An 18,615-nucleotide genomic window follows, 5' to 3' on the forward strand; every position below is an offset into this window, starting at 1 on the left:
CCATGGAACTGTGTTTTCTTCCCCAGCACTGCCAACTGAAAAGGCAACGTTGGAACAAATCGATGTGCCTGCCTTTTCTGTATCGCGTCTGCGACTCTCTCCAACTCCTTTTTCATTTCTGGCGTGAGCGTCCTGGGAGACCGAATGTCTGTGTCTCCTCTCAAAAGATCGAGCAGCGCTGGGATGTCGCTGTTCGTGATTCCCAAGACTGGCCTCATCCAGTTGATTTCTCCTAAAAGCTGTTGCAGATCATGCAAATTGCTGACCTTGGTGCTGATCTCCATTTTTTGAGGTTTTATTGTTCTTTCTGAAATTTTCCACCCTAGATATTTCCAAGGTGCAACCTCTTGAATCTTTGAAATGCTGATTTCCAGACCTGCCTTTTGCACCTCTGCAATCACACAGTCACGAGCTTCTTGCAGCTCCTGCCATGTTGATGCTGCAATGAGCAAATCGTCCATGTAATAATTGATCTTCACCTTCAGAAATTTCTTCCGCGCTGGTGCCAAAGCTCGTGCCACGTACCATTGACAGATCGTTGGAGAATTTTTTAGGCCTTGCGGAAGAACGACCCAATGGTACAGAAATGCAGAGGCGTTTCCCTGTTGATACTCGGAACTGAAAAGCAAATCTCGGAGCATCATCTGGATGGAGTGGAATACTGAAAAAACAATCCTTGAGGTCAATGACCACAAGCTGCCAATCTCTGGGAATCATTGAGACAGATGGAAGTCCCAACTGAAGGGGTCCCATGTCTTCTATGACTTCGTTGATCTTCCTGAGATCGTGTAACAATCTCCATTTGCCCGATAGTTTTTCTTGATGACAAACACTGGAGAATTCCAAGGGCTGTCCGTTGGCTTGATGTGTCCCTTTCGCAATTGTTCTTGGACCAGGTCTTTCAAAGCACTCAATTTTCTCCGCTCAAGGGGCCACTGATCCACCCAAACTGGATCATCGGTTTTCCATGTCAGCTTCAGTGTGGCGAGTGCTGCAGTGACCCCTATTAAAAATCCACCTCGATCTTCGCGCCCCATTGTGCCAAAAGGTCCCGACCCCAGACTGTGATCGGCTTTTGAACGACAAAAGGACGAATGATCGCCGTCTTGTCTCCTGGTCCTGTGACAACGACAGAATTCTCACTTTGCAGACACAGAGATGCTCCCCCTATGCCTGAGAGAGAGCCCAATGGCGCGACCAAGCTCCAACTGCGTGGCCAAAAGATGTACGATATTACCGTTACATCCGCCCCTGTGTCGAGCATACCTCTGATCGCTATTGTTCTGTCCCCACATGTCAATTGGCATGTGAGCGTGGGTCAGTCTTGACCTATGTGTTTCACCCATGTTGTATGTACTTCAACATGTTCTTTCATAGGGAAACTTTCTTCGTCGAAGATTGACATGACCTCTCCAACTGCGTGTGGCGGCAATGCGAAAGCTCTCGCAACCACAGTGTTTTCTGGTACAGTCAATGGTGGACGAAGCGCTCTTGCCAAAACTGTTAATTCTGTATTTTTGTCCGCTGAGATGACTGTCGGATAGACAATAAGTCCAAGAATACTGCATTTATCTTGTCTGATTATCAAGAAATCTTGTTTCTTATATGAGTCCCCGCGGATACCCGTTGGTATCTCCGCATGACTTTCATCTAAAAAGCATACTAGTCTTGAAGCTGCCAGTGCACACTGTGCCCCTGGTGGGAGGAGGTCTGGGTCACTGTGGAACCGACTGAGGGTTTTGCTGAGGGCATCTGCTTGTCGCTCGCTGATGATTGCCCTGTCTGCTCTTGTGACACCGCCAGTACTTGTGTCTGAGCGCGCTGGCTTACGGGCGCGCTGCGCTTCCCATTTCCCGGATGCGGTAACGGGTTTCCGTCCACGTCTGTCCGGGAATAACATTCTTTCGCTGAATGTCTTCCTCTTCCGCACCGCGCACAAACTGGCCTTTCCGCCTTCTGTGCTGGCGCTGGCGTATGTGTCCGTGGACAATTCCTTTTCATGTGGCCAAACTCCCCACATTTGTAGCACTGTCCTCTCGGGGGATTGTTCTTTTTCTGCATCGTCGCAAGAACTTTGTTGATGTTCTCGTCCTGCTGTTGCAGTATTTTTTCGAACATCTTCTCCAGTGTCTTGTTCTCTGTTTGCCTTTCTGAATGTCCCTTTAACTGTTCTTCCCATTCCTCTCTTAATTCACTCTTCACGATCGATGCGACATGCTGAGGTGTTCCCACCTTGCTGCATGCCTCCACCATCTCTGCCAAGGATGGCCATCCTGGCATGGTGCTAATGACCCATTGACAATCCGGGTTGGCATTGCCGAAAGCTAAACTCTCTAAGAGAGGCCTCTTCGCTTCTTGGTTCGTCACCTGTCGATCCACAGCTTGCGTGAGTCGATCGATGAACGACATGAATGGCTCTGTGGGACCTTGCCTGATGCAAGAGAATGGGACTTCTGGAGCTCCTGTTGGTGTAATTTGCATGATTGCCAATCGCGCTGCTTCTTTGATGTCACTTAACACTCTTCGTGGAAGCCGCGCTGCTTGTTCCCCTGGGTTGTCATCTGGAGGATCTCCTGCTAACTGCCCTTCTGTGAGGTTCGCGTTTGGCCCACCTTGATATCTGTTCCGCAATTCAGCAAGATATTTTCTCCACCTTTTTTCCCAGACAAGACTTTGCGTGTCAGTAAGAATCATTGCCACAATACTTTGAATGTCATATGGTGTGAGGTCATATGTAGTGAATGTCCCTCTTAATAGCTGTTTGAAGTATTGTGAATTCAGCCCAAAGGTTTGAGCCACCTTCCCCAAGTCTTTAAGTGTCTCGTGACCCATCCTTTCCCACCTTGGGTTCTGCCCCTGGGCATCATATGTCACTGGCATTGTCAAATCTCCTGATCCTGGAAATAAATGCTTTTCCTTTGCTAATGCTTTTCTAATTTGTTTCCAGTCCATTGTCTTCACTCGCTCTTGAAATTCCTCTTCTTGAGGTTCCATTGGGATTTGCATGAAAATGGTGTTGTGGATGTCATTGGCGATTCATTGTGCCTCATTTCTCACCTTGAGGTTTTTGGCCTCGCTCCTAAATCCGAAAAGGAAACTCGAGGATCCCGTTGATATTTCTTTTTCGCTGCATCAACTGAATGCAAGAAGCTTTTTGCTGCTTCTGCTGCTGACAACATCCATGTCGGAACACCTTCCGATGCTGTGATCCTTATGACGTCTTCTCCTTGTAGCTGTTCTTCATCTGAGCTTTCATCATCTTCATGAAATCCCGAAGTCGATGGATAATCCCTTTGTTGTGTTAATATTGTTTTCTTTAAAGTGCTTTTCTTTTTATATAATGTTGGAAAAAATTGCTGCATTGTTGCAGTCTCGCCACGAGATGGCGCTGTGGCTCCGCTGAACCGGTCCGGCATGTCGTGCACTTCTGTCCTCCTGCCACTAGGTGGCGCTGTCACCGGCCTCCCCAGCTCGGATGACGGCATGAGCTCGACTGCCCCGGTTCCTCTTCCGGTCGGCTGCCGTGTCAGCGATCTCACTTGAGACCGTGTTTGCTTGGCTTTTAATTCAACTGAAAATGGAGCTTAAGCACCAGAACGTCTCCCTTGAAGGGAAGGGACTGGGACTCCGAGGGTTTCATCCGAAGGTACCAATTCTGGAGAGGGTGTGGTGCCGGGGGACGTAGAGTCCCGAGTACGGCCCCTCCTCGCCCGAGACATCACAGGGGATCGGGCCCGCCCCCGCCTGCGCTCTACTCTCTGCGCATGCGTGCTCTCTGAGCCGCTCTCTGTCTCTCCCGAGCTGACGTCACTCTCCCCCCCTTGTTCCACCTCCGAGGCTTCCTCCCCTCGGTCTGTCCCTGACTCTGTCTCCTCCCCCTCTGACGTTGTGTCCCTGGCTCGTCCCGCCGGTGTGTGCCGCCCGCCTCCCGCCGGCCCCCGGGTCCTCTCCAAAATCCGAGCGGACCTCCGCACCGGGTCTGACGTCACAATCGCGCACCTCCCGCGTCTCACTACGGTGGCCCTTTGGGGCTGCGCAATTTCCCCCATTTCGCCGCCCGTGTTTACCACCTCCGCGCTGGTATGTGACTCTCCCCCCCGGTTCTTGTGAGTTTTGCCTGCCGCGCGCGTTTCCGCTAATCTGCCGGCCGGGGCGGCCGCCACCCCCGGCGCTGTGCTGACAAAAGCCGCGTCTGCACTCGTGTCTCCCTTTATCTCTTCACCGGCGCTCCCCGCTTGCTCCGCCGCTACCACGCCGGGCCCCCCGCGAGGAAGCGCCCCCCCCGATCCCTTCTCTCCCCCCTTCACCCCCCCTTCCAATCCTGACTCCCCTGTACTCTTCGGAGTTTCAGGACGCTTTAGGAGCTTCCTGGGGTTTCTGGGTTTTGGGACCGGGGGCTTTAATATTATTTCCTGCTCTCTTTCCTCGAGAGCCCTTTCCCCCTGGCTTCTTGAGGCCAGAGATAATTTTTTCCTGGAGCATTGCTCCCCTCCTCCTTCCGAGGGTGCCACACCTTTTCGTTGCTCTTCCAGTCTTTTCGACTGCTCCGATATGCCTTCCAGCATTACCCTTGCCGGCGAGAGCAGCTTTAACGCTGTCTCATCTTTTTTTGTTGCTAAAAAATATAAGTGCCTATTGATTTCCTGCCAAAACCCCACTTTGAATAGCAGGCATGTTTCGGCAAGTGGGTAGTTAAGCCTTGCCCACAACAATAGCTGTTTTAATTCTTTCTTTGGAATCCCTTCTGTATATGCTTGAGCCACGCCTTGTAAGGCGGACAAAATTTCCCTTTGCTCTTGGGAGAGTTTAGCCCCCATATTCTTATTTTTTGACCTTCTCACCGAATCTGTCGTCAGAGCTGTCCGAAGGCTCCTGATCTCCGCCCAGCAGGTCACAGGAGAAGGATCCAGAGGCGCCTTCCGGTTCCAATCCGGGCTGCTCTGCTACGAACTGTCTTCGGCAGAAGCTGAGAGATGTAATTCTCAGTGACTGCTGTTTTTTGCAGACTCTTCTGGCCGTTTTTTTTTTTTCTTCTTTCTTCTTTTCCTTTTTTCTTCAGGCTTCTCTCCTCAGGAGCTGTCAGTGCCCTCCTGGGAACTCGTCCTAGATCGGAGCTGCCCTCTCGGCTCTTCAGCTCTTCAGCTCTTCAGCTCTTCAGGGCTGTTCCCCCCCCGAAAGGGTTGGTGGGGGGTGCCCACGCAGCGAACGCCACTTGTCAGTTTTCTGTGCTGTCTAGGTGGCCTGGAAAGGCCCAGGGATGGCCTTGAAGAGCCCAGCACTTCAAAGGACGAGGAGAGACTTCTGATCTTGTCTCGGTCTCGGTGTTTATTAATTGTTTATCTAAAAGATTTTCTTTCAGCCCAACAGAGGTCTGCGCAGCAAGTCAGCCATGGGCACACTGCAAGCCCCCGGGGCAGTCACTTATCTTTATACCCGAAGTTACGTATACAATATTTATAATTTTTCCCCAATACCTTCTACCCTTATTAACCGGTGCACTTTTAGTAATAACCAATCCCAAAGTGCCACCATCACCACAGAAGATGGAGGCCAAGAAGAAGAAGAAGAAGAATAGGACATGCCCCAATTCCTCCATCTTACTTCTTTAGACCCCCCTGTACCAAAATCCTAAACCCTGTGTTTTACACTTTAACTAACTTATCCCTTCACAATTCACCCAGTGAAACCTTCCCAGTCCTCATACAGGTGTCATCTCCTGTGTCGGATCAAAGTCCAGCCACCAGACACTTCTGGCAACATTCCAGGACTCCCGAGCCCCCCAAGGGTGTTCTCGGCCACTCTGCACCTCCATCCTGAGGTGCTGAGATCCCACACTCCAGGGACAATGGCAAGAGTGGGGAACTGGCTAGGTTAGGGTTTTGCCTGAGCCAGAACCTCTAGGCCAAATGCCCAGCAGTAGAGACCCCTGGAGGACTGAGTGAAGGAAGCAGAGGAGGCTCTTCTGCGGTGTAAAGTGCAGCAAATTCATCAGGAGAGGAAAGGGGAAGGTTCACAGGACAGAATTCCCAAAGGGAACAGATGTGGAAAGAACCCCCAACACCCCTGTGCACGGGTTTTAAAATCTTTCAAAACACGGGGTGGACACCATATAGTAACCAATAAGCGACTCTTGGGGTGTGGTTTTGAGGGCTACAACAAATCAGAACAAGGGGAAGAGAGAGCGTTGGGATAGGGATTGGATCTTGGGGTGAGGGACAGGGAACTTTCTGGAACAAAGGGTAGGGTTTGGGCTGAGGGATGGGGCAAATGGGCCGGGTTGTCTTGACAGACAGGGAAAAATCTGGTGAGGAGGGAGGGAATTCCTTGAGGGACACTTGGGTAGGAGGGCATAACATAGGGGAGAGACTAACTGTAATAACTTTGGGAACACTTGAACATACCACTATATAGCAGGACATTTGACTCAATAAACTAACACACTGCAACACAGAAATTCAGGCTTTCAGCAGCGGAGAGGTGGCACTATTAGAACCCGCAGCAGCTGGTGAAAGCCATCTCTCTCCTTCAGGTTCTTGCTGTGTGGGAAGGTGCTGCGAGTTGTGGTGGCTGCACTGCCCCTTTGCTGGGAGGATGATCTGTACCAGGGGAGGGCAGAAAGCTGCCATGGTGAGCAGAACATGCTCAGAGCATTACAGTTCAGAGAATGGCACTGCCCCTGAAGGGCAAAAAGCTTGAAAGCATAGACTTCTGTGCAGAACCGATGCACAAATTTTCTCTTCTAGAACATGCCCATTTTTATGTGCTGTAGATGAATACTCTGGGTTTTATAGAATACATGGTTTTTTTTCTTAAGGTTTTTGGGAGAACGCTCAAGTTTATTTCTCTTTGTATTTTACATCCAGCATGCATACAGGTTTTTTGTTTTTTTTTTTTTTTTTTTTTTTTTTTTGTTTGTTTTTTGTTTTTTTTTTTTCTTTAGTAAATACTTAGGGAAAAACTACCTAAGCATTTTTTAATCCTTTGGGATATTGAGATTAATATTCTTAGAAAGAAAACCTTGTTGAACAAGGGTGAAAACACAGAGAGACAGAAAATAGCATAAAAGTCTTTTAGAACAGGGAGTGTAATAAGGACTGCAGAACTGAGTAATTCCTCCAAGGGCAGAATTGGCAAGATATATCACCAAGAATACCTGCCAAGATACTTCCTTAAATCAAGGTGTTATATTTGCCCAGTTATCCCATCAAAAAAACCCAAACAATATTTTAGGTAGCAACAATTTTCGTGAAATAGTTTAAATATATATATATATATATAAATCAGGGATAATTTGGTTGAAATAATAGCGCATAAGCAAGAGATACCGCGGGGTACGGAGAGCAGAGTTCAATGACCCTTGCCACTTCACATACAAGCTTGCCAAGTGAAAGTCACCCCTTATATGTCATGTGTCAACGCCATCTCCTCCTCTTTTCGGTTCATCACTTTTCTATCTCCACCCTCATTACCCCCCTTATCACGCATGCGCCACCACTCGGTTTGGTGGCCGCACAAGTCTTTGGGGGTCATCACTGATGAAGGCCCTGTAGTCTTCTTCATTGTCCTTTAATTCACCTTTGGGTTACACATGCGCACCAAGCCAGTACAATGTAAGCCAAGACTAATATATCACTGCATCTACATATCAAGGCAATAAATCCCTTATAATTAGCATTTTCTGGGACCCAACCAGGTTCTTGCTCATTTTTAGCAACTGTATCTTCAGCTTCTTTCCTATGGTCCTTGGAAACATATGCTGAGAAGGGGGGGGGGGGGGGGGGGGGGGGGGGGTGGAGCCCCTCCTTTTCCTCTCTTCTTTGGCATTACAACTTTTAACTATTTTATTATTCTCAAATAATGATTACTGTATCAATATTGACTACTGTTTCAATTTTTATCAGCACGAATCAAATCATACCTATTTATCACAGAGGGAAATGTGACCTGCAGCCATACGAAGTACAGCTAAAGTAAATGAAAACCTTTGGAAAAGATGGAATTTTGACAGTGACATCAGTCTGTCTGGATAACTGAGGGATGGCCATCAATATTGCACTACATTCCTCAATATTTGCAAGGTCTTTTCTCCCAATTTCTGTGAAATTAATAAGCTGCAGTTGTTTACCATTAACTTAAGCTCTTAGGGGAATTACCAAGCACCATGTATGTTTTTCTGTAGCTGAGCAGGACTTGAGTTTCCCAAATCTTCTACAAAGCAGAAGGGAATCACACAGTTACTTGTGCTAATGTTAATGAAGGGTTTCATGAAAGCAGGTGAATGAGAGCATTGCATTGTAAAACTTCCACATGCAAGAAAACAGGAGTCCACTTAGAATAAAACATATAAGGCTAGCATAACATCAGAACAGGATAAAATGAAATTGCTAGACAGGAACTGATGCATCAGAAATGATACATCTGCATGCATTTGCAAGCTAAAACAGAAAAGGAAGAGCAGAGATAATAAGGAACGAAGATTTTAAAATTGCACTGTGCAGAAGAGATACACGAACCACCAGTGTGAACACAGCTGGGAGATTCAGCTTGGAGATGGATTAGAGTGGAATCCATTCACTGAAGGTCTCTGGTGCACATGAGTGCAAAGACTGAGGAAAAAAGGAAAAAAGTTTAATTTCTGAAAGCTATTTAGATTCCTGGAAGCATTGTCTAGAGATCTAAAAATCTAAAGCCTCAGAGAACCTGAACCTAAAACATCCCCAAATGGATTGATCAGGCATGATGTGCACATATCTGCTGTTTTCAGAGTCAATGAAATTGACAATGAGTATCTGGAAATTAGGAATGCCCACCCAGACTTTATCTCCATTACTTTAAGAACACCTTAATAAGGCACTTCAGGAACTGAACACTGACATTCTCACCCTGCTCTGTTTACTTTACATTTGAATACAGGCTGGTTGAAGGAGAAATCCGGCTTAAATTTCTCCCCAAATTACCTGTTGCACTTTCAGGTTAGGAGTAGATGTAAAATTCAGCTAATCACTCTCTCTATGCATGAATATTCCACTAGTGAACTGACATACAGAACATCCTTTTTCTCTTTTGTACCTTCCTAAATGGTGCCCAATGAACAGGACACTTGCATGAATCTCACAGAAAATCACCAAAATTGCTGAAATTAACAGTCAATTTCCTGATAAAAGCTTCTAAGAAAAGACTTGACAGAATCACTGAACAAACTGAAACTTGGAAGAGAAACATGCATTTCAGCACTGATCAAGGGGAAAGAAAAAGAAATGCTGTAAAAATTCCAAGTGGAAGGTAAGGAGAAACACAGGAAGCAGAGAAAGAACAAGGTTCTGTCAGATGACCTGTGCAAGGTAACATTGTGCCCCAGCACTGTTAGAGGACATTCCCTGTCATTGGTGCATGCAGCTGGAGACGTAAATGCTGATTGATTTGGGGGCCACAGTCTTGATAAGTGCAGAGGTGGTTCAATGACCTGAGGGAGGGAGTTCCCTCCGAGCAACTGGGGTGCCAGAAAGAAGTGAACAGCTCACCACAGGCTGGCCCGCTCAGCTGCTTTTCCTTCTGACCCTCCTGGGGAGGCTCTGACATTTCCTCTTCCCTGATGGAAGCGCAGCTGCTGCCAAGGGAAACGTCCCCACACTCACTCAGTGTTCCCTTTGCTTGCCAGATGTCCCATCTGCTGTTCCTGTCCAGGAGAGCTGCTCTGCTCGGGAGGAGGAGACCGAACAAGAGCCTGGGAACATCGGCGGCTGCAATCCCTCCTGATCTAGCGCTGTTTATGGATGTGTAGTTAGATTTGGATAGGTACAAGTATAGGGATATTTACATACACTGACTGATATTTGTATAGGGGTAGTATGTGTGTATATTGTTATATTGATGCGTGTATATTCATCTGTTTACATACTTGTACAGCTCTGTAGCTGTGCATTTCTATTGCTGGGGATGTATGGATTTTTTGATTGGTCCATTGATATTTGTGTATTTATAGACAGGTTTGTTATGTTTGTATTATATTGTCATGTTATATGTCATGAAATATGTAATGTGTGTTTACATCTATATTGTTATGTCTATATATGTATTTACTTCTATTTATTATGTATGGAGTTGTATAGTTCTAAAATTCTATTTATTTAGTTCTGGATCTGAGATTCTTTAGAGAGGGATATTGATGTTTCTGTATTTGTATATGGGCTGTACAGTTGTAGTAATATGTAATAAATTTTTTAAACTTCAATTCAGTAACTTCAATATTTGTGTACAGTGAGTTGTTGCAGAGGGTTGCAATTAAGTAATTTTTTTCACTGAATTTGATATCTGTATATCTGCCAAAGACAGGCAGACATGGTGAGATAAAAACAGCTAGTCTGATGAAAAGGAGTCCCAATGAATGTTTTCTAACTCCCCCTTTTCATCCTTTCCCCAGCCAAGACAGAGCAATGTCCTTCCTCTCTGTCCGCGATGGTGACCCAGGCATGGGATGCAGCATGGGAACAGAGCCTGTCACTGCTCCCAGTGCCCTTCCCTGCCTGCCTTGCCCTTCCCTGTCCTGCTGGATCCTGATGTGCTGTGCCGAGCCAAGCTGAGCCCGGCCAGCGGTCACGCATTTCGGGAATGACCCACCCCTGTGCCGGCCGCCGGCGTAATGAACATACCACTTTGTAACTTTGACTAGTTAGAGTCTTTGTCCCTGATTTTCAGTTTTAACAATTCAGGGAGCTTTTGTTTTCCATGACAGAAGTAGAGTTCCTGCCAAGGGAAACACACCCAAAAACCAATAGTGACCCAGCCTTCCCTTTGCTTCCCTTTTCCTTCCCTCACTGCTACACCGCGCTCTCATACTAGGACCTCAGTGCTGCCTCACCTGAGGATTTAGAGCTGCCTCCAGGCCTTTCCAGGCTAAGTGCAGGTGCTAAGGATTCTGAGGTTTTCCTAGCTTCTTGGGAGAAGGTGTTTGCTTCATCTGGCCTTCTTAGGGTTTCATCGGAGGAGCCAGGCACAGGCAAATTTCATCTCCACTGTGAGCTCTTCATTCTTCTTGTTCCCATGAAACTTAAATGCCAGCCTGAGCTCATTGTTCCTGTGGTTCCCATAGACCCTCACAACCCTTCCATGACCTCTCCAGAGAGGAGCAGCTGCGCATCTTCAGAGCAGCAGTTGCCAGCCCGCATCCCATCAGGTAGGGAAAGAGCTTCTACCCTTGCTTTTTAGAGAGTTATTTTAGACAAGAGTTAATACACAGATCTGTGTTCTATTTGTCCTTGATTTTCTACAGTTTAAATAATTTTTCTGCTGACCTATCTCATGACTTCTGCTTAGCTCTAATCACAGTTTTACTGCCTCTGGGGCCTTCCTTTTGCAGCTTTCCCCAAAACCCTCTAATTTTGTGGATTCCCACAATTACCCCTCCTGTTCACCTAAAAAGAAACCTTCACAATTATGTTGTCTATTACTTGTGTTTCGTAGCCTTACTATAATATTTTTGCTTATTACCTATTTAAAGCATTTTCTCGCTTGCACTAAGCATTGCTATATTACAACACAGCAATTTTAATGCTGTGGAAGTCCAGTCAGTTAAAAGGGCATAAATTATGCCTGACAATAGTTACAAGTCATTGTTCAAAAAAGTCTTGTCGATTCACAGGTCTTAATTCGAAACCTTCCTCCATGTCCATACCTTCATCGACCATCTCTGTGAGATTTTGAGAACTCTCTGTGAATCCATTTCCTACTTCTCTCTCTCTTGTGTGATAAAATCTTCTTTGATAGTTTTGTCCATCATTTGTCGCACACACCAAAGTATGCAAGGTGTGACTACTAGTATCCCTACCAAAACCCCCAATACATATAGAGACCTATTCTACAAAGTTCTGTTAGCCAAGGTGCAAAGCTCCATTCTTGGAACAGATCATCTAACCATGACCCACCATCTTCTTTAATTGGAGCTGTCAAATCTTTCAGCTTTTGCATGCTTTTGTGGATAGATTCAGAATGATCTGACAAGTTCGTACAACATAGTCCTTCAAATTCCTCACAACCATGCCCATGTACCAGTAAAAGAAAATCAATTGCTGCTCTTTTGAAGGGTAGCAGGTCTGACAACACTATTAACATCAGTCAACATATCACTGATTGCAGTGGATGTGGCATTCGTTTGTTTACTCAGCCAACATCCAATCCGATCTTATTGTTTCAATGCCACTGCTGAAGCCAGTTGGGGTAAAAACAAACCTGCTGAAACTCTTTTTGCAGCCCACCAAGGCATGAAATCACTCTTATGGTTTTCATTATAATGACGAACAGATCTTGTTCCCCTTAGTTTCTTCTTAATGACTGCCTTGGCACTAGGTGCTATCACAGTGAGCATTCCAATGCTACATGGGCCACCCTCAAGGTGTGATGATGGATTGCCTTGCCAAGCAAGCCCAATCTCCACAAATGAACAATATCCCTTGGGCAATTGTGGTGGATATTGGTCAGCCTCAGAAAGCACATCCCAACTTTTTGAATAATTACACCAAAGACCTAATTTCTGTGTGCACAATTATGGGGAGTAACACTGTACTTTGGAGGATCACGTTCTCGCTAATCATTAGCTATAAATGTAAGGCAAAAATCTATTGTTAAAGAACCAAGGATTTCTAATTCTTGGGGTTCAGGAGCTGCTTTGGAAAGTTCTTTGGCCCAAACGTTCCAATTCAATACAGGACTGTTCCCATTGTCAATTTCACCAGGCTCACCGTCAGATTGCTTTTTGATCAATGGCAAATCTTTTACGGGCACACCAACCAGACAGGTTGAGAAAGGCTTTTCTGGTTCCGAATGAGACAAACATATGGTATCCGAGCCTGCTGCCTTAGCTAAGGTCAACCAGACATTTGGTTTTGGTGTTCAACGGGCAAATCTGCAGGACAAGAAGCAATTAAAACCCACCAACAGTTTCTTCAGCTGTCTCTCAGGGACTGATGTTCAAGGCCTGAGCACAAAGCCCCAGAGGCTCATTAAAGTCCTTGTGCTGTGTCTGTGCTGATGAGCTGGGCTGGGCTCCTGGCACAGAGGCAGCTCCTGGTAAACCAAGAAGAGCTTCAAAAGCACATTTGTCTTGATGAGTAGCTCTTCTGCCAGCCCAGCAGGGCTGAGGCACTGCCTGCAGCCACCCCAGGCACATCACAAAGGCACAGAGAGCTTTAATCAGTCAGGGCTGGGAAGATGCTGAGAAGTGCCTGGGGCAGAATCACTGGCAGCACTTGGCACAGGAACCTCTGGCTGCAGGACAATGCAGCTGCAGCTCCTGGAGCCATCTCCTAAAGCTGGAACATCCCAATGCCTACAGAACCTGTGAGTACATTCTCTGATTGTCTCTTGTGCAGAGCAGCCAGGGGTGCCCAGGGCTGTCCTGCAGAGCAGGGTCCTGCAGCCCAGGGCGCTGTGCTGGGGCAAGGACTCTGCTGCCTGCCAGGGACAGCTCTCAGCCAGCCCTGGCAGCTACTCCCAGCACTGGGGGACAAGATCTGGATGGGAGGAGACAGCTGGTAAGGCTTGGAAGTGTTCTTCTGATGTGGGGAGGATGCTGCATTGTTCAGGACTGACTGCTTCCAGCGTGCCATTTACCTGCAGAACATTTCCAAGTAGATTATGCAGGGGGAACAGCGAGGCAGGGGATGCATAAAAGGGAAAATCCTGGTTTTTTTACTCTTCTGCTCTGGGTTGCTTGGATGTGAAATTGCACATAGATATTCCTCTCTCAGTTCAGGCAGTAAAAAATAAAACAAAATTTCTCTCTTATATCTGAATTAATTGGGCAGTTATTGAGATCAGCACAGGGCCTCTTAGAAGCAGGATCAGTGTTGCTTTTCCAGCCTCTTCAGGGTTGCTCTGATGTTAGGATCAGAGCCTGCAGAGCCAGAGCTGCCCCTGGGCAGTGCCACAGCTGGGAGGGGTCTGCAGGGCAGAGCTGAACCCCCAGGGCTGAGCTGGGCTCTGGCAGCACTGGCAGGGCTCAGCTCTGGGCACAGGGAAGCAGCTGCTGACAGGGACTGCTCCAGGCAGCAGAGCCCTGGGCAGGCAGTGGGGGGAAAGTGCCCCCAAGTTGTTCTGGGATATTTCAAGTCCTCTCCAAACCCAACTATTCCATGATTACTTTCCTTACAGATCCCCATGCCAAGACAGCACAAATGTCCAACAGCAGCTCCATCAGGCACTTCCTCCTGCTGGCATTGGCAGACACACGGCAGCTGCAGCTCCTGCACTTCTGCCTCTTGCTGGGCATCTCCCTGGCTGCCCTCCTGGGCAACGGCCTCATCATCAGCGCCATAGCCTGCGGCCACCACCTGCACATGCCCATGTTCTTCTTCCTGCTCAACCTGGCCCTCACTGACCTGGGCTCTATCTGCACCACTGTCCCCAAAGACATGCACAATTCCCTCTGGGACACCAGCAACATCTCCTACGCAGGATGTGCAGTCCAGCTTTTTTTTTTTTGTCTTTTTCATTGCAGCAGAACTTTCCCTGCTGACCATCATGTGCTACGACCGCTACGTGTCCATCTGCAAACCCCTGCACTATGGGACCCTCCTGGGCAGCAGAGCTTGTGCCCACATGGCAGCAGCTGCCTGGGCCAGTGCCTTTCTCTATTCACTGACGCACACAGCCAATACATTTTCCCTGCCCCTGTGCCATGGCAATGCCCTGGGCCAGTTCTTCTGTGAGGTACCACAGATCCTCAAGCTCTCCTGCTCCAAATCCCACCTCAGAGAACTGGGACTCATTGCTATAAGTTCCTGTTCAGTATTTGGTTGTTTTGTGTTCATTGTTTTCTCCTATGTGCAGATTTTCAGGGCCGTGCTCAGGATTCCTTCAGACCTCCGTGAGCAGCCCCGGACTGCCTGTGGGCAGGCTGGGGGCAAACAGCATGGCTGGGGCTCTGCAAGGGCCCTGGGGCAGACGGGAAGGAGCAGCAGAGCAGGGAGTGATCCATCCCCAGTGTGCTGGACTGCCCAGGGCAGCATCCCAGAGCGTCCTCATGGAGCTGCCAACAACATCCCCCCTCTGCAGCCCTGGCCTCTCCCCCAGCTCACACAGGTGCCCCATCCTTGCAGGCACAGACGAGGCAGCACTGGCTCAGCAGCCCCTGTTTGCATTGCATACAGCAGGGGGAGCACTCCCATGCTGTTGCTGTGGGGACATGAACCTGAGGGAGCACAAATGCCATCAGCCCCTGGTGCCAACAAGGGCTTGGGAACACGAGGGAAACCACTCAGCTTTGTCCTGGCCTCTGCACTCAGCCAGAAAGTTTGCTCCCATCAGCTGGGAATTTCCTGTCCCACTGCAGACGCTCTTGCTCAGAGCCAGGGCAGCCTGGCAGCCACCCCCAAACTGCCCTGAGCATTTCCTCTGCTTCACCTTGGCTTTTTTTACTCTTCCCTGGTAGTAATTTCTTCCTTTTGCCCACCCCTGTTCCTGCCCTGGAAAAGGGCAAACAGCCCATCCCTGTTTGCCCTTTCCTCTCCTCTCCCCAGCCTTTTTGCCCTTTTCTGGGACACACTCCAGCCCCTCCATGTCCTTCCTAAATTGGGGGACCCAGAACTGGACACAGCACTCGAGATGCTGCCCAACCAGTGCTGAGCACAGGGGAAGAATCCCTGCCCTTCTCTGTCTGGCCATACCATTCTTGATCCATAGGAGTGCCAGGGGTTGGATAAAAGAAATGGTGGAGAGGGGGTGGGAATAAAGTGCAATTGATTGTCAGCCGTGAAGGGTCCTGATATTTGTATATATTCAGACTGCATTAGAAGGTGCTGGGGGTCAATATCAACTGGGGATTGTAGATATCAAACTATAAAAAGGAAAAGAAAACAGGACAAAAAGTTCTCTCTGCTTTTTTTTTTAAGATAGCAGATTGACTTTTGTTATGTTTGCTCAAGTATCCCATCATAAAAATAACCAAACAATATTAAAAGTAGCAACAATTTTAAATGAATAGTTAAAATAAAAAAACTATAAATTCGATACAATATAATTCGATTAAAATAAGGGATAATTTGGTTCCAATAATAGTGCATAAGCAAAAGATAACCACGGGGTACAGAGGGCAGGGTTCTGGGACCCTTGCAACATCACGTACAAGCTTGCCAAGTGAAAATCACCCCTTATATGCCATGTGTCAATACCATCTCCTCCCATTTTTGGTTCGTCATATCTCTATTTCCGCCTTCATTACCACCTTTACCACCCATGCGCCACCACTCAGTTTGGTGGTCACACAAGTCTTTGGGGGTCGTCACTGATGAAGGCTCTGTAATCTTCTTCTGTGTCCTTTAATTCACCTTTGGGTTACACATGCGCACCAAGCCAGTACAATGTAAGCCAAGACTAACATATCACTATATCTACATATCAAGGCATTAAATCCCTTATAATTAGCATTTTCTGGGACCCAACCAGGTTCTTGCTCATTTTTAGCAATGACATCTTTGGCTTCTTTCCTGTGATCCTTGAAAACATCTGCCAGGAGCGGGGGGTGGAGGCCCTCCTCTCCCTCTCTTCGTTTGCATTACAACTTCTAACTATTTTATTATTCCCAAATACTAATTACTGTATCAATATTAATTACTGTTTCAATTTTTATCAGCATGAATCATACCTATTCATCACAATCCCCCATTTATCTTCTTGATCATTATGATTCGTGCTTTATTAAAAAGCTATGCTCTGATATCTTTTATATATTTCAGAATTTTGGTTTTCTCGTCTTTTTTCAACTTCAAACTTTCTAGCATTTCTATTACTGCCTCTAGTCTTTCACACTCTCTTTCAAGTTTAGTTAGCACTTCTTGGTCTATTTCAATCTTTTTAGGTCTTTGTTCTTTAACAGGGGTCGATTTAGCTTTTAATAGTATTATAGATCTTGGTTTTCCTTTTTCTGCTGATTCTGAATCTAGAGACATTGTTGTAATCTGCATCCCCTGAATCACTGAGTGAATTAGCTTAATAAAACACAAAATCATACAAGGCAGAAACAGAAGTCTCAGAATTTAGCATAATAACATGAACTCTAACTTTTTCTCCCAAATGCTTCTAAAGAGGTTATCCCACCAATCTGCTTTCAAGATTGAATTCCACTTTTGTACTGCCACATGAGCTACTCTTTTAATTTCTTCTGCAAGTTCTGTGATAGCTTCCCAATAATCATCAATTTCTACACAGCACTCAGATTCATTCAATCTCCCACAAACTCCTCCTTTTTCTGCGAACAGATAGTCTAGGGCAATCCTATTTTGGTACACAAATGCCCCCATTTGTGTCTATTGCCTGGCTAACATTTTTAAAGCACTGGAGGTGTGATTTGACACTACCCCTACTGCTGCTTGGAGCCTTATTAATCAATTCAACAGGTAAATTGGAGTCCTATATCCCCATGACCCATCCTGAGCTCATGTTGCTGGTTCATAATATGCTATAATTCGTTCTGCAGGCCACTCGTCCTCCCATCCTTTTTGGTTCCCTCCTGCTGTTGGAAAGTTGAAATTCAAATCCCTTTTACTCTGCTGCAGGGTTTCATACAGAGGAGTTCTTAACACATTGCTCCTAGACCTCAGTAGAGCAAAGAAGGAGAGTTGTATTACTCTAAACGTACAGGTTCCTCCCCATTTTTGAGGTAACTCACTGTATACTCGTTGCCCACAAATCCAATATATCCCATCTGAGGCTTTCCATTTCTTATCAGTTTTCTCCGGTTGTTCCCAATAAGACCTCAGGCTGTCGATGGATTGGTAGGGGTTAGCTCCAGGACTTCTGTACTAGCATAAATTAATCTGTTCATCCTATTCATAATTAATTTTTTTTTATTGGTCCTCAATATCTTATAGGGGTTTCAGGTCACCAAACTTTTGAACAATTATCCACATTGACTATTAATGTGGATTTACAAAGAGTATGCCCCACTACTTTATTAAATTTCCTTCTTTCTCGAGTTACACAAATGATTCTAATTACTTGATGGCTTAAAATCCATCCTTCAGGTCTCTTCAATGTTCCAGAAATTTGGGTGCAATTCTACTTTAAAAATTGCTCTGGAGCTAAGTTCTCACTTTTCCACAGCCATCTTTCAGCCATTTTTAGACCTCTACAAATCCAACATTTGAATAATCCCAATTCTGTAGCAATCTCTTGTATCAATCCCACAAACAGATTCTTATTCGAGGCTGGCAAACCCCAATCTTTGTAGTGCTGTTTTAGTTGTTTATACAGTTCAGCCAATTCTGTTGACTCTTTTCTCCTGTTTTTTCCTCTATTCCCCTTTGTTTCTTTTTCTTCTATTATTTTCTCTTTCCATTTTTCTTTTAGTGCCTGGTTTCCCATGCCTGTACTTGGATCCTTTCCATTATCATCTCTTTCAAAACAAAAGAATCTTCCATATTGAGGGCAAATTTGATCACCATGGGGATAAGGAGCTTGTCTATTATATCTCAAATTTTTCCTTACCCAATGCATCTTTCTTTCCTTAATAAAAACATCTATACAACTGCTGCAATTGTAGCAAGCAGAACTAACATATAGGTGTATCACAAACACAGATTTCATCTTGTCCTTAATCTACACAGGGTGATTGCAATAGTCACA

This window comes from Ammospiza caudacuta, chromosome 32, assembly GCF_027887145.1.
Source record: "Ammospiza caudacuta isolate bAmmCau1 chromosome 32, bAmmCau1.pri, whole genome shotgun sequence".
Taxonomy (NCBI): Eukaryota; Metazoa; Chordata; class Aves; order Passeriformes; family Passerellidae; genus Ammospiza; species Ammospiza caudacuta.